The sequence below is a fragment of the Bidens hawaiensis genome, unplaced genomic scaffold (genome assembly GCF_021521415.1).
Source record: "Bidens hawaiensis isolate Kalapana, Puna unplaced genomic scaffold, B.hawaiensis_p1.1 tig00007427_1, whole genome shotgun sequence".
Taxonomy (NCBI): Eukaryota; Viridiplantae; Streptophyta; class Magnoliopsida; order Asterales; family Asteraceae; genus Bidens; species Bidens hawaiensis.
Window position 1 is genome coordinate 659,754 of NW_027491518.1, and position 15,530 is coordinate 675,283.

General features: G+C 32.6%; 1 pseudogene across 1 annotated transcript; it reads right to left on the reverse strand.

Moving 5' to 3' along the window:
• Window positions 1-9,936: 9,936 nt before the first annotated feature.
• On the reverse strand, window positions 9,937-14,003 carry LOC143635291 (eukaryotic translation initiation factor 3 subunit I-like; annotated as a pseudogene). Its single transcript, XR_013154029.1, has 8 exons — window positions 13,832-14,003; window positions 13,551-13,761; window positions 12,294-12,421; window positions 12,095-12,214; window positions 11,895-11,984; window positions 10,958-11,044; window positions 10,782-10,861; window positions 9,937-10,005 (listed from the first exon to the last, which is right to left on the reverse strand). The product of XR_013154029.1 is annotated as a eukaryotic translation initiation factor 3 subunit I-like (transcript).
• Between the last annotated feature and the right edge of the window lie 1,527 nt (window positions 14,004-15,530).

Sequence of the window (15,530 nt, forward strand, 5' to 3'; positions counted from 1 at the left end):
CGAATTTGATTAAATCGTTACGAATTGAATAAATTGATTTCCTCATAGTTATCAAATAGGGTTAATTAATAGTATCATAGGCAAGCAATCTCACGAAACACTAAACCCTAGATAACTTGATAAGCTAAACACGACATCATGAACAAGGATCAACACAATAAGCAAGCAAGAATGTTGTCAATAATCTAACCTAGAATGCGATCGACCAAGACACATGAACAACTCTTCACCCTACAGCTATTGGAATTTAGCAAAACATTTAAAATCCTAATCAACAGTTAACAAGCTTCTATGATCTAATAGGCCTATTCAACCATAATAATCAAAACACCAAGTAATGATTAAACATGAACCCTAATATCTAAAGAACACAATCAATAGAAAACAAGATCCAATTGAAGCAATAGTTAATGATCAACCAAGATAATAAACACTCATATGCATCATGAAAGCAAAATTAAGTCTTTTACTATTAATATAACGAAACCATAATCAAACAATATTCCAAAGCAAGAATCAAATCAACACATGTTCATCAAACCTAGGTAGACATGAAGTCTAGCCTAGAATCATCATTAAAAACGAATCCAAACAAGTACTTAAAACAAAGAAGCAAGACATGATAGATAATGAACAAGAACAATGAAAAAGAACGAGAGAACCCGTCTTAATCGACCCTTGAACACTCGTATGAAAGCTTATGATCCTCTTTGATTCCTAGCTTCAAAACTCCTCCAAACCCTTGGTTTATCTCTCAAAATCGGCTGCCCAAAGTTATCAATTTGTTTAGGTTTGCATCCATATATATATATATATATATATATATATATATATATATATATATATATATATATATATATATACGAGTTGGGCCTTAAAAACGCAAAATAATGCTGAATAGAACCCCTAGACGCCGCGCGACGGACTTGGCCTCCCTCGGTCGCGGGGCGCGGCTTGCCCCAGGTGGAAATTTTGAATTTTCTTTTTTATTTTATTAGATCTTGTAAAATCTTGATTAATCTTTTATTTTCTTGAACTCCAAGTAACGATTAGAACTTTCTAGACCTTCTTCTCCTTAACTCTCAAGCCACCCTCTACATGAAAACAAATCAAAACTCTAAGTGAACTAATCATGTAATCATTAACGAGCAAAACGAACATAAACTTCGCATGAAATGATAGAAATAATTAAATTTAACATGCAAGACAACAAACGATTCAAAACATGATAAATATAAAATACTTGACTCAAAACCTTAAATAATAAAAGATTAACAAAACACGAATTAAACCGAACTCAAAACATTAAATAAATCATAACTTTACAAGGGATTCGAGATGTATAAATAGATGTGTATCAGTAGGATGAGGCAGCTCGCTTGATGAGAACACATGGCATGGAATTGAAGATACTGGCATCTTAAGGAAATATTATGATGTTTTTAAAGACTATGTTTTATGTTTAAATAACATTGAATGTTTGTTAAGACAAGATTTGACAGTTATGTAATATATTATGGTTGAAGTTTTATATTCCGCGAAAGTTTTAATTAACTCTGATATTTAGAACTATGTTTATGTGTAAATCCAACGTCCAATGTAGGGCACCGGTAACGGGGCCTTACATCAACATACAAAGGCACACACATACCCAAGAACACATCATAAAAACATATTACATATAGAGTAGAAACAACTGACTTGAGTGTAATATCAAGACACTCTCATAAGATTGTTACTTCAAAGAAATAGCACGCAACTCAAGTTGTAAGAACAATTCTCCGTTTGTAATATGCGAAATTATATTATTTCTTTATTTATGTGCAAAATTGCAGATAACACATTCGTTCAATTTAGATACAACTTAAAAATAAGTAAAACATGTAGTAATACTGAGTTGAAAGTGACTATGAATCTTTAATAGTTAACATAGGCCAATCTTAAATATTGAACAAAAGCCAATCAATTTTAGGTATACATATAGATTAGGGGCAATGTTACAACTTACTTATTGAAATCGATTTGAAATTAGCATAATAAGAAAAAGACGTCTGCAAAAAAAAGGAATCAAAATTAGTGCGCATGCAATTAATGTGTTGTTGAAGCGATGAAATCGCACAATGGAATCGTTAATTGAAAGGTAAGGTTTGCAATTATGAAGATAGAGAAAGACTTTTAATCCACCATGACCTTCGCTCAGTCTTCTCCCTGTTTCAATCCACACCAGCGATAAGGTAGGTGTGAGCAAGGTCTCGCAGGCAGAGGAAAGAGGAAAATGTTAAGATGAGTTATTATGACCCGTGGGCTATCCGAATTTCATTAGAAGCCCCATACCCGTCAAAGCGGTTCAAACGCATAAAAAAGACTCCATTTACAAATGAAGCAATCTGGTGTCTTGAGAGAGAGTGGAGAGTAACCAGAGCGCGGCACGTAGGATATTAGATGTTTCGTTCGTATTACGGTGTTATTTTATATTACTCGTTTCTAATATATATATATATATATATGATTTTAATTTTTTGTATTGTAAGGAAGTTAATAATTATATATACTTAGGATTTGATGGTGAAAATTGTTTCACAAATAAATTAGATGCTATAACTCGGTTTAAAAGTTATATGGGTTTGGTAAAACCCATGACCTGCCAACTTTTTTATTTATATAAAATTGTTTCTTAATTATAAATCATATCTTTTTTAAAATATATATATATATATATTAATTTTTAATATATCCCTATTTTATAGGATTTTCATAACAAATATTTGGTGAGAGTAATTTTAATTAAATGAGATGTTATAACCATTTAAGGTATGTCTAAGTTTGGTAAGACTCATACCAGTGAATTCGGGTCAAATGCATGAGAAACCTTCATTTAAAAATCAAACATTCTGGTGGCTTCAATAAAAGGGGGAGCGACCACATCGCGATACGTAGGATTTTTGAGCTTTCGTTTATATATATTATAGATATTTATTGAAATTAATTATAAATAGAGGATAGAGAAACTGTAATAATAAATGTATAAAAAATATTATATAATTAAATATAAGGAGAATTGTAGTGATTTTTATTATAATTATTTTCCCACCAAGCTAGAAATACTCTTAGACGTATTACTCATTTCTTACGTCATAAATTGCGAAAGGCGTGTCATGTAGAACTAGTCCATCTAGAACAAGTGAATTAATTGCTTCTTAAAGCTAAACCCTCCTTTATGTCTTGAAATCAATATTCCTCAATTACTTTATGTATTTTCCTATTCCGAGCATTATTAATATGCTCCTCTTTGAATAATAAATTTTTACAAATATGTGTATAGTTATATTACTCACGATTTCCCAGGATCTTTCTATTAATTATAGTAAAGTTAGTTCCAAGTGATGTAACTCCATTTATGTGATTTGCATTTAATTTATTCCAACATATAATACAAAGATAACTTATACTATTGTTAACTTTAAGTTGTTAATTGCCTAAAGTTTTAGTTATTGTAAATTGGAATTAAGTCTATGACTAAAGTCTCACCCTTTAGTGTATAATTCAATCCGATATTATCCGTCTTATACCAATCTTTCGATATTCATTTTAATTGAAGAGGTTTATTGTTTTTTATCAGGAGCTGACATGATTTATCTTGATTACCCGCGTTTGAAATCCACATGAAGTCGATCACTCTTTCTTCTATTTAAACATGGTTGGTTTTAAAGTTTCCTTCTCATCTATAACATGCATGTTAACAACATCCAAGGTTAGGTAGTCTTTATCATCATGTATTAAAAAAAATATGAGATCTAAATAAGGTAACACTTATTATCTTTAATTTGTTATTAGGGCAAATAAACAAAGGAAATATTTCCGTGATTTCCTACAGATTTGGATATACGATCCACGTAATATATGGGAAAGTTTGTGTGAATTTCTAGAAAGACATTTGACCAAATCAAAGTCAACAAATCCCATGTGACTTACGCATTCTTCATAGTATTTTTTTAAATAAAAACCCATTTATTGACTTCTTCATCAAGTCAAGTAATCACCCATTCAGAACCTTCCGTATAAATTCTTATAACTTGCATATCTTCTTCTTACAATATTATTATCATTACTTGAATCAAACCTTCATTTCTATATAAAAAATAATATATATTCACGAACCTTAATTATTCTCAACAACATAAACATACAAGCCATGTCTTTCATGTGTGGATTTTCTGGCAACCAAGGAGTAGATGATCTTGAAGATCTTTGCATCCTCGAATCACCGGATAAAAAACTTACAAGAAAACGTCATAGTTTCGGTAGAAGCAAGAACCCGTACTCGAATCGCGGTCTCGATAAGTTTGAAGCTCTCTTGGCTGACCTTGATGGGAAGAGGCAAATGATCTATACTAAAAAAGGGTCTGAAGATATCTCATTGGTTAGATTTACATACTCCAATTCAAATGATGCTGTGCCAATTGTTGTCAAGGTTAAAGATCCTAGAAAACAAGACAAAGATCACAATAACAAAGTTGAAAATATTAAAACGCCTTTATTATCATCTCCTGAACATCCGGTGCTGGCTGGCGGCGGCGATGCGGTGGTGCAACCATCAAAACCACCGGTGGGTGGTAACAAGAGTGTTGGTAAATTTGATCAATTGAGAAGTAAGTTTGGTGAGTGGTGGCGGCCCAAGTATAGCTTACCGGTTTTTGTGGTGGTGATCATGGTGTTCTTGGTGTTTTTCGGGAGGTCTTTTGCGATATTTTGCACTTGTTTAGGGTGGTATATGGTGCCGGCGGTTAACAAGAGGTCGGAGATTGTGAAAAGGTCGAAGAGAGCGGCCGGGAAGAAAGAATCTTTAAGAAAATTGAGCGATAAGATGGCGGTGAGTAATGGACAGATAAAGAAAACTCAACCATAGAAGAAGTTTTTGATTGGTTGAATTCAAAGTTTAACCAGTGTTTGTATTGAGATTTTTAGGTTTATGGTGTCCAATCTTCAAAATTTGTTGATGGATTCATGTACATGTTAATTGTATTTTTTTTTCTTTTGTTGCATATTTGAATGTTGACCAAGTAGTTAGAACTTAGAACTTCAAATTTCTTTTGGTCAATTTTCTAGAAATGTTAGCTCAAAGTTTAAAATGAATTTAAATAATTTTCTTGTGAAAAAAGGTTCAAAATGAATTTATACTCCCTTCATTTTTTAGTTTAACACTTTATCTTTGTGCTCATTGCTAATGCCTCGTTTAGTCATTACCCATGAAGACTATGCTTTTAACTAATCTTATGAGGAATGGTATCAACATATGCCCTTCATTTTTGGTGATCATGGGTATTGGGTAAGAAGAGTGAGGTCCTAACAAGATCAAACTGTGGCAGTGACAATACGGAACGGGCCTTCTTGGCTGATCAATGTCATGATTCATATGCCATGAACACACAAAATTAATAAATACACATAGTTCGTCAAACATAATCAATTACAAAAATGATATGACTCATCAAAATAAAAACGGTGAATCTGAATCGAATAACTCTTAATCTTTGAATCTAGAAAAACAAACTTTAAAACTGATTAGAGACTCGTAACCATAGATACAACCTTAAGTATGTTATATTCAAACAGAGTTATAGGACTATATCCGTATTATATATTACGATAGCAAGAAATTCAAACGATTATTATTATAATATTTAAGAGGAAAAACACAGACTTGGTGGTATAATAATGATCAAAATAAAAAAGAAACAGAAAAAGAAACTAGAAGATGACGAGAGTTATGAGGTCATTAAACAAAACAAAAGAAAAATGATCTGTCCTGTTTAATACACTCACATGCGATGCGACATTGACTAAAGTTACGTCAGATCACATTCACCAAATAAATATGCAATATTTCGTGCACACTGCTCATACTCTTATTAGACCCCACAAGTATTATCCATACATAATAGTTAACAGTTAGGTAGTTGGAAATTAAAGTTTAACGTTCTATATAAAAATAATGATCATTTATACTCTAATTATTGTTTATGTCATATTGTTGTATGGGCTCATCATATTGATGAGTGATGACCCATGACCATTTGGACAATTACATAAAGTAACCTTCATATAAAAATAAAACTATAGGGATGGGTGGTTGAAACTATAATAAGACAAAGAGATTTAACACTTTTCAATTTTCATTTATAAATAAATTCAAAGAACTAATATTTGTTTGGTAGAGTCGAATATTGAACAAAACATGAACAAACTACGATATGCTATTATTTACATGTTATGTGAGCACTCGCAAGACATTTACAATATGCATACCCCCCCCCCCCCCCTCCCTGATTTCTACACAATATATGATGTTACCTTAATATCCAACAAGTTTTGATCAATGACGATAAACATGAAATTTGTTAGAACTTTTTAAAATCCTAAAGATATTTATAACACTGGCATAATTCTTTTATGATTTTCTTTTATTAGTTGATAGAATGGATTGAGGTGGGTTTATGGTCATGTTTACTTATGCTTAGCATAAAGTAGGGCGTAAACGAGTTGAGTCGAGCCCGAGCTCGTTAAGGCTCGACTTGAGCTTGATATCTAACTTATAAACAACAATAAAAGAAAAAATATTTGTTAAAAAACAATTAAAAAAATACTAAAATAATCAACTCTATTAAAGTTAAGGTGTAGAAACGTAAGTCTCTTAAAAAACAAGTTATCAAAGTTGAGGAGGGAACATAAATCGGTTTAATAAAAAGAGTTAGAAACATAAATGGTTTATAGAAAATTAATTATTAAAGTTAAAGGACCGTATAAACTTAATTTCAATATAATATCGAAAAAAAGAGGGCCAATAAGTAACATAGCACCACGTAATCCTATCAAGAATTAAACCAGTTCACAATCCTAAATGTTATACAGAATAGTCCGTCAATAACCCCTTCCATGCTGAATATTCTAGGCTATATAAAACACTAACAAACCATGTAGTTTTACAATGAATTTTCTAAGAACAAATCGCTATACTGTTCTAACTCTCAACCATTGGTGAATAACTGTAAGGCCCCGTTCTTGATAGCCCTACTTTAGCGTCGGATTTACTCATAAACATAGTTCTTACAAATAAGAGTTAATTAAAACTTTCGCGGAATATAAAATATTAATCATTCGTTACAAAACATTTAATCTTTTCTTTAAAACCATAACATAAGACATCATAGTTAAAACATCGTTTCTTCTATCTTCATACGCCAGCCGTTCAATCCATGCCATGTGTCATCCTCATGCCGACCCTTTAATCTACTCACCTGCGTGCATACTAAAAGTCAGCTACGCTGAGTGAGTTCTAGTTAATCAAGCAACTTATCATACAACCACTACATGCATTATATACGTATCCGAAGACACATAGTCCACTATCTGACCTGCTCACCTTACCACTTAACCTCTTATTTACCCCTACAGCTTAGCCTCTCTAATAACGAATAATGTTATGCCACTTTGCCACTTTAATAACGAATAACGTTATGCCACTTTGCCACTTTAATAACGAATAATCGTTATGCCACTTTGCCACTTTAATAACGTATAACGTTATGCCACTTTAATAACGAAGTCACGTATAGGCTTACCCTACCACATACTACCGTCATGCCACTAACACTCTTACTAGACTCTTGCCACTTCTAACACACTCTACCTCTACTTGTCTACAACACACTTCATATCATTACATCATTTACATAATAAACAAGTCACATCATAGTAATCATACCCACTAATAACCACTTGACAGTCACTATCCTTGACGATACGTGCAATATCCGAAGATCGTTCACGCACCGACAAGCATTTTATACAATAGTTACTTGTATAACATCTATAGCATACACTTACCACTTAAGGTAAGTGTATTCACACCTCGCATCGAGTATGCACACAGCCTCGAAAACATAACAAGGAAATGGGGATATAAACTCACCTGAACTCGGTTACTTCTTCTTCTACTGGTTATTCCTTCTCGAGCTGTGCGCGTCTAACTGCTTAATAATTACAATATTAAGTATCGCTCTAGTCATTCTCATTGCTACTTAATTAGCCTTACGCGTCTAAGCCGGTTTTACTTCATTGAATCATTACCCGGTTAGTTAATCGTTACTCGTTGACCTTTAAGGTGTCTTTCATTAATTAATAAAGTCCAAGGGCTATTATGCATTTATATCATTCTTTTCTAAGTCTAGGGACCACTTCTGTAATTCTGTCAATCTTCTAGTTCGTTATCCAGCCCTTAACGAATGGGGTTCTTAACGAATGAACTCATTCATTATAACAAACTGACTATATAACGAACTGGTCTTTAACGAACTGGGGGTTCATTCGTCAGTTCTTCCTTAACGAATACTTAACGAAATGGAGCTTCTTCGTTACTTATCCTTAACGAACGACTAAATGAACTGCTTCTAGTTCGTTACTTCCTCCTAACGAAATGGATTAACGAATTACCTTCTAGTTCGTCAAGTCACCGCTAACGAACTAGGGTTAGGTCAGAATGTCAGAGAACATTCTCTGACATCCTTACCTCGTACAACCAACTCCGGCGCCGCCTTCGCCGGAAAACCGGGATATCGCCCGAAAAACAATATCTCAGCCGTTTCACCACCGTTCTACATTTGTTATCAACCCATCATCAAGACTCAACCCTTTTCTAGCATAAAGCTTGAACCTTTATGGCTAAAACGTTCAAAACTAGATCTAGGGTTTATTTAAACGAGCCGTTCATAACCATGAGTTCGTTAAGTCCATTTTAATCAAGTTTGCAACTTTACGATTTGTCTAGACCCGATCTATCATCCTACCAATTTTCATGTAAATCCGTACACGAAAAGTAAACCTTTTTAACAAAAACGTACATTTGAGGTTTTTGTTTGAAATCACTCGAGATGCTCAAAACCATATCAAACGAACTCCGATTTGAGTGATTCAAGCGGCCACGGAACCGTCTCGTCCTGATCTACAAACCCATCAGCTCACCTTCGCCGGAAACCGCCGCTACAGTCGCCGGAATAGTTAAACAGTGGTCGGAAATCCTCATTTTGAGCTGCTACGGTGTTGCTGATAAAAACCGTACTTCCCGACCTCTGATCGAAGATCTAATCGGTGGGAATCTTCATTTATATACCCTGAACACTCAGTTAAAATTTGGGACCGATCCGACGGCTAGATCTCCGGGAATCTTTGTGTCATTGTGGGTGGTTTTCTCAAAAACGGGAATTGAGTTAAGTGTGTGTTTTGATGGTGGAGGCTATGGTGTAGAGATGTATGAAAATGGAAAGGATTAGGGTTTTTAAGGGGTATTTATACTCCTTTAAGCCCATGGACCTAAGGCTTATCTTTCCTTTTTGGTCCATAATTAACTCCATCTAATTAACCTACTTATCCTTCCATCTTTATTATCATATTAGATCTCTACTAACTTAAGTAAACTTTGTCTACTATAAGAAATAATATATAAAATATTATTATTAAATTTTGGGATGTTACAATAACACCGACAAACTTGAGTCTAGCTAGATGATAATCATTTCCTAATATTACAAGTGTATTGTTATTTTTTTCGGTGAGAGCTACTCCTGATTCATTATGTGGAATTTACCTTCAATACCTAAGGGTTCAGATGGTTTTCATAATATTTTTGCTATTTAAAATTACACTTTTTAGTTTAAATGAATAAAATACATCATCACCAATTTGAAAATGATGATGTTTGAGCAAAGAAAGTTCCTAAAAAGTTGATGCATTTTCTCGACTAATAAATTCAAACCACCATGAATTATGAAATTTGCCTTCTATATATGTATCTCAAAAACAAATAATAATCTTCAATAACTCTTATGTCCAAAATTTCAACTCTGCTACAAAACTTATGATATGTTTTAGTATCAACAAAAATCAAATAGATGGAGTTCTAAAGTAAAGTGGTGTAGTCTCACGTAACCGTCTTCGCCTCCGCTTGAAAAACTATCAAAGAAAATTAACAAATATATATATAGGATGAGTATCATTACAGAACTGTTAAATTATTTAAGAACTTGAAGGAACCATTGAAAACTAACGTTTTCTATAAATTTTTTTGTATGTTAATGTTCTTTGAGAGTAGTTTTATCATTATGTATATCTATATCTACGATTACAGTTTTGAAAATTAGTTTTTATACATATCTATGTTTTGTTTTACACCTATGTAAATTTGTTAGTACATAAATTTTACATATATGTAAACTTGTGATTAATATATGTAATCCAAATTTTTTATATAAAATATGATAAAACTACTCTTAAATAATGTTACTATACAAAAAAAATTAAAAAACTATTAGGTTGTTAAGGATTCCTAAGAGTTCTTAATCTTTTTAGAGTTCTTAAATGATACCAGAATCAAATAAATTTGACTTACTACGGTGTACAATAATACCTGGGAAATCATTGAGAAATTATTAATTCATTAAAAGGGGTCAATATAAAACTCAATTTGGTAAGTAAAACAGAGATGTCACTTGTCAAATGGGTCACTTAATTTAAAAGATCACATTATTATTGTAACAAACAAGAGTATTGTGATTATTTTTAATGAATTAACTATTTATTAAGATTTTAAGAGACAAGAAAATCTCGAGTCAACTAATACCAACAAGGGCTATTTAGAAGGTGCCAACTTTGACTCATTACCCAACCCAACCCATCTAATAAATGATACAAGTCTAGAACTAAAATGGCATCCAAGATGAAGAATGTACCTTTTCCCATCAGGGTTGAATGCCAAAGCATTAATAGGACCAAAATGCCCTTTAACGCCTCCAATATCTTCTTGTAGAATCTAGTAAAATTACATTGACCGTTAACACAAACAACTTTTTTGCATAAAAGTATTTAGATGGATCGGTAAAACACATAAAAATCACATAAATGTTACCTTGTCATAAAATTTGGCTTCAAACATTCCAGCACGATGATCGGTCGTGGTAACAGCAGATGCATCCTGTCCACCCCCTAGCACAACCTGAAAAGTTTATAATACGTTATATGCTGCATAATGAGTCCTTGTTTAATCAAGTACCTAAAATGCATCTTACCAAAACAAAAGATGAGAACATTTATGGACTAGATTAATGTCACAGATGTCTTATAATGGTTGACATGCAAATAAATTTTTATTATCTGAAGACGCCCAAATTACATAACCATTTTCTAGGTATCTCATTACTATGGCCGAGATAATTATAGTGTTTACTAGCCCTGAAGAGTTTCATTTTTGCTTCAATAATTTGTTTCATAAGATTGTCTCAATGGCATTGGCCCATTTGACACACTATAACGTAATACTTAACATATCTGATGATGAAACTAATATTGCCATGTCACAGTAAGTTAACTTAGTCAAAACTACAAGATGGGTGGGATTTATTTGAAAAATTAGGCGTAAAATATATTTATGTACAACTTGCTCATAAAGGAGATATTAAACACATTGTGCTTGAGCAACCAGACTCTTGTCTGTTTAGCATGACAATTTTTCATGACCAGAAAATTAAAAAAAAAGAAAAAGGTTTTTACAATTGGAAGACAATCTGATTAGCATTTTACAGCCTAACATTAAAAAAAAGCACAAATCATTGAAACACACGTAATTAGGTGCACGAATTCACTATATTCACAGCAAACTACAGTTAATATCATAAATAAGACCAAACATGAGCATATAACAAAAACAAATGAACTATAAAGGACAAGTTCATTAGAAGAAAGTAGAATATCATGATTGCATGCCTCAGCTCATAAGATAGAGAGGAAGCTGCAGTAAGTAATTTGGAAAAAATACCCTGATAGATAGAGTACCTTATAGAACTTACATGGTTAAAAAGTGGAGACATTGCAACAGCATTGATTGGGCGCTCAGTAACATATGTCTTGATCAATGTCAACGATCTGCTGTCCCAGATCTATTTATTTGGAAGAGGATGTAACATTAATAAGAATATGTTGGTTTAACAACCTTAATAAACAACAGGAATGAAAAAATACTTTCGTGAAATAGTTGCATGGATATTACCTTTGCTGATTTGTCTAGAGACCCAGTGAGGAAATGTGAAGAATCACTAGATATTGCAAGCGATGTAACCATCTTTTTATGACCAACTTCCTTGTCATTTTCTTGTAACAATTTTCCTGTCTGCCAGTTTTTAAAAAGGAGTAATGAGCTTAGAGCGAAAGCTATAAGATTTTAAATGTTAACCATGTTAAAAATATACCTATGTATCCCAAATTCGAATCACCGTGTCTTCACCAGCACTAATGATTGTCTGGTTTAGAGGCCCCCAAACTGCTCTATTGATCTTTCCTTGAGGGCCCTTAAGTACAAGTACAGAATCAGCAACCTCTGAAAAGTTACACCAATTAGAATGCAAGATCTTATTAAGACAGCTTCTCTAACTTACTAATTAAAAGTTTGAAAACAATTCCATCCAATCAGAAATGCAATATCAGATTATCACTTAACCGTTATTAGTTTTAGTATAAGTTAGATGATTGTAGTTGCTTGTGTTAAGTTTTTATTATACTTGTGTATGGTAATAATTCTTTTGATCCCTTAACTTAATGTTAATTAACTTCAGAAACTCAAACTTAAGGTAAATTATAAGCCTTGTAGGCTATAAACTTTTTAAACATATATTCTCTAATATCCAAACATGTTTAATTTAGAAACACATTTCAGGCTTTATCACCTCTCTAAATTAAGATAACAAAAACCAATATTTCAGAGACCATTGTTCAAAAATTGATCAACTTTCTAGTTTCTACCTATTTTGAGCAAACACAACCAAATTATCAACCGAAATTAGGGCTGTAAGCAAACCAAACATCCAGCGAACCGTTCTTGAACGGCTCGACGGAAGGTTCGTTTACATTTGTTCTAATAAATGAACAAACAAAAACAAGAAACTCCGCTAGATTATTTAAATGAACGAAAATGAACAAAGGCCGTGGTCGTTCATTTGCGTCTGTTTATGTTCGTTCATTTATCTTCGTTTATGACCATTCGTTTATGTTTGTGAGTGTTCGTCATTTTAGGTTCGTTCATGTTCTTTTGTTTATGTTTGGTCATTAAAGGTTTTTTTAGTATATTATCTCAAGTCCATTCAGATAACTATCTCAAGTACTTTACTTTATATTTATTTTGGATGCTTATGCCTAATGCTTGAGTTTAAGAATGTTGATTTTTATTTTTAAAACCAATATATGTTCGTCTGTCAGTTTGCGTTCGGTTATGAACTTAACAAACGCACACGAACAAGAAGTTCTGTTCGAATGTGTTCGTGAAGCGTCCATTGGTACGGTAAATGCTTAATATTAACGAATGAACAAGAAAAGGTTTGTTTCTTTTACAGCCCTAATTAAAAGCCCTACTAACCACCATTTACTGATATTATGCTCCTACCAATAAACGACTAGAACATCAAACGCAGAAGAGCAATAAACCAGGTCAATTAGATGAACAGAAATCTCACGATCATCAGGATCAGCAGCAATGTGTTTGACATGAATTGCAGGTGACGACGCCATAAAAAGATCAGTGGTAATAACAGCAAGCTTATCACCAAGAGCAAAATCAACAGACCTAGCCGGGGCGCCAAAGTTGAAAGTGAAAAGCTGTGTGAACATCCCATATCTTAGCTGTCTGATCCGCACTTCCAGTAATCAATCGCGTTGAATCCCCTGCAAAGCAATTATACACCAATCAATTTCCAGCAACATGTTAACTAATTAAGAATAAACATTAAAGGAACTGAAACATCGCAGGACATAACTGCGCCGTTGTGGCCTTGGTAAGTGCCGCCGTTGTGGGCGAAACAGACGATGGGAGTGTTGTCTTTGGCGCAGGAGAAGAGGAGGTCTCCGTCTATGTTGTATTTGAGGAAAGTGAGTGGCCTCTCGTGGCCTTTCATCAATATCGGTCTCATCGAATTTGATTCAAGCAAAGAAACCCTAGTAGAAACTAGAAAGAAATCAATCGATGAATGAGAATGAGAATGAGAATGAGAATGAGAATGAGAATGAGAATGAGAATGAGAATGAGAATGAGGGGTTTTGTTATAATAGGGTATATTGTTGTTTATTTGTTTATATAGGTTTTGGATGTGAGTGAGGATGTTTCGGCGGGCCGGGTCTATTTAAACTCAGAGGTCTTTTTTTTTATCAAGGATTAAATTAAAAAAACTTGTAATTTATATTATAACCCTAAATCACTATGCATATAAACAATCGTATAAATAAATTCAATTAAACTAGCAGATCATATCACCTATCCATCGCCATCATTTACCCTCTAGTTAATCAAATTATAGTAGCCGTTTGATATCCTCTTCGTCACCTTATCAGCGTCGACTTGTTCGTGTTTAATTAACTATCGTATCATCGTCGTTCAACGTAACTAAATGCATGCTTTTGGTCGCGATATGAAGCTTAAAAAAATCCCTTTGATTGATTTGATCAATTGTATCGGATTGTTCGAATCAATCTAATTAGGGTTTATTGTTAAAAACTGTTTGTTAATGTTATTGTTTATAATTAAAAGAAACTGGTTTTTAATTGCACGTCGTTGTAGCCCAGCTGGTTAAACACTTGGTTAACGGGGTGGAGGCCTGCATCCCGATATTTTTGGATTTTTTTTGTTATTATTTCTTTTTAAGCAATTAACAATTATATTAATAATAACAATAATGACTATAAAGATTATTTTAATAAAAACTAACTTTATAATACTCGTTTAACTCACGTTTTCGTTCGTGTATATACGTATAAACATATAGGTATATCTATCTATCTATCTATCTATCTATTCTAATAAAGTAAAATAATTATGGACACGTGTTACTTTGTGGTTAATCCTCATAATTTTCCCCCCTCCAAAAGTAATATATCAATGATCATCAGTTATTTACTTTCCTTTTACATTTCATTTATATTATATCTATAACATGATTAAATTATTATACCTTCAAACTCTATTTATATTATATCTATTAATTTTTATAAAAATAAATATTTACATATTATACCAATATATGTTGTTAGAATATATTTCACAACATAATTGATGAAATCCAAAAAACTTGGTTAAATTCAAAAAATCAACAACAAAGCGTGTTTGTTAAAGAATAAAGATTGAAAATAATATAATTTTAAATGTTATCGTCAACATATTATGCTATGTATATTGTTGAAGATTGTAAATAAAAAAAACTCAAATATGCTTTTATTTTACGAAACAATTTTTTTAATCGTTAAATCTTAAATATATATTAACGAAACCTTTAAAAACTCTCTGGCTGCTCCTTATATTCTATCAAGCTACCTAATTGTTTTATTTGTAAATTGAGTTTTCTCATGCATTTTACCCGAATTCACGGGTATGGGTCTCACCAAACCCAGATAGCCCTTAAACGGATTATAACATATAATTAAATTAAAAATTAATCTCATCAAAT